At 53.2% G+C, this 2,186-nt stretch overlaps 1 long non-coding RNA gene across 1 annotated transcript; it reads right to left on the bottom strand.

Moving 5' to 3' along the window:
* Positions 1-1,002: 1,002 nt before the first annotated feature.
* On the bottom strand, positions 1,003-1,761 carry LOC306670751. The gene is made up of 3 exons (XR_013766491.1): positions 1,536-1,761; positions 1,154-1,493; positions 1,003-1,083 (listed from the first exon to the last, which is right to left on the bottom strand). It is a non-coding gene; the product is annotated as an uncharacterized lncRNA (long non-coding RNA).
* Between the last annotated feature and the right edge of the window lie 425 nt (positions 1,762-2,186).

Consider the following 2,186-nt stretch of genomic DNA (forward strand, 5'->3'; position numbering starts at 1 on the left):
TACAGCAGTATTCACGGTGGCAAAGACTGAAAAGAGGCAAAGACACCAACATGGTGTCCTTCTGAGCAGTCCCCGAAAGCTCCCATGTGAGACGATGCAGGAGGCTCAGAGGCGGGGCGGTTGCAGGATAAAGATCAACATGCAGCACTCATCACGTTTCTCCAAGCTATGAGGACAATTCTAAGTGAAATTAAGAAAACAATTACATTTATAATGGCATTGAAAAGAATAGAAATCTTGGAAATAAATGTAATAAAAGTGATTGACTTGTACACTGAAAACTCCAAACAAGGTTGAGAGAAATTGTCGGATACTACCCACCACCCCAAAAAATCTTGGTTCATGAACTGGAAGACTGGGGTGGTCAAGATTCAGCTCAGTCCCTTCAATGTCCCCTCTGGATTTTTTGCAGAAATTTGCGGACTGATTCAAAGATTCATATGGAAGCTCAAGGGACCAGAATGGCCAAAACAACCTTGGAAATGAGAGCCGTCTGCAGCTCTCACAGCACAACAGGGGAAGCACTCCACATCTTCAGTCACGAGCAAGACCACATCTCACTGGCATGGCGAGGACAGGCCGGTCATGTGCTCTCGGGTGTGAGCCCGAGAGAACTGAGGACCTCGTCCAAGCAGAACATGCTCACAAATCCACTTGTAAGAGAGGAAGGGCAGAAGCAGCCCTGAGGAGGAAGGAGGCAGGGCACCCACAACAAGAGGCAGTGGGGCCCTGCCACACGGAAGGCTGCAGAAACATGAAGCCCAGTGAACAAAGCCATTCTGTGACCCTGTGTTCATGAAGCGTCTGGAGAGTGCAAACCACAGGCACAGGAGCCACTGAATGGTGGGCTTCCCAGGGTCAAGCAAGTGACTGGGATCCGGTAGTGGGATGGAGCCTCTGTGGGTGCAGCACCAGCCACTGGGGGGACTTCATGGCATGCAAGTTACGTCTCAACAAAATATGACCCTCCTCGTTTGAAAAGAGAAGACAGAAGTGAGAATGCAGAGATCCGTGTGAAGGTGGGGCGACGACTGCCCACTGCAGCAGTGCCCTTGCCTGATCTCCTCACCTGGATCTCCACACCTGGAACTCCATGCCTGGATCTTCTCCCCTGGATCTCCTCACCTGGAACTCCATGCCTGGATCTCCACACCTGGATCTTCTCCCCTGGATCTCCTCACCTGGAACTCCATGCCTGGATCTTCACACCTGGATCTTCATGCCTGGATCTTCATGCCTGAATTTTCTCCCCTAGATCTCCTCACCTGGATCTCCATGTCTGGATCTTCCCCTGGATCTCCACACCTGGATCTTCTCCCCTGGATCTCCACACCAGGACCTCCACACCTGGATCTCCACACCTGGATCTCCACACCTGGATCTCTATACCAGGACCTCCACACGTGGATCTCTACACCTGGATTGCCTTGCCCAGATCTCCATGCCTGAATCTCCTCACCTGCATCTCCATGCCTGGATCTTCTCCCCTGGATCTCCACACTTGGATCTTCTCCCCTGGATCTCTATACCAGGACCTCCACACCTGGATCTCCACGCCTGGATCTCCACACCTGGATCGCCTTGCCTGGATCTCCATGCCTGGATCTTCTCCCCTGGATTTCCATGCCTGGATCTTCTCCCCTGGATCTCCATGCCTGGATCTTCTCCCTGGATCTCCATGCCTAGAGTGCTGCTTTTCTGAGTGGAATTCCCTGAAGACACCTGTGTGTAACTTGTTTCTTCCTTGGTCACTGTGATACAAATTATTTTATGTCAATAAACATATTCTGCCATTTTGAAGTGTTCAGAGGCACCTGGCACAAAGACCACCTCACTTTCCAGTCCAGCACCTTCAGTCTGCCTGGGCCAGAGCAGGCGCAGGGCCTTCAGGCCCACAGAGGCGCAGTCCCTGGGCCCTGTGGTCATGGCCAGCTACCTCCTGGAGGGCCAGTCGAGCCCATATTCAGAGCACTCTGGTATGGAGGGGAGACACTCCTTATCCTCCTTAAAAGAGAGAAGGGAAGGCAAGGGGCAGAGGCAGGGGGTGGCAGAGTGCTGTCTGCACGCCACACCCCTCAGAGAAGGGCCCCGGGAGAGTCAAGAGGCACCGAAGGAGGCCGAGAATCCAGGGTCCTGGGCTTCCAGCAGCAGCCACGCCTGTGCCCACAGAGACTAGGCCCTCGGCA

The sequence above is a fragment of the Sciurus vulgaris genome, assembly GCF_902686455.1.
Source record: "Sciurus vulgaris genome assembly, chromosome: 10".
NCBI lineage: Eukaryota > Metazoa > Chordata > Mammalia > Rodentia > Sciuridae > Sciurus > Sciurus vulgaris.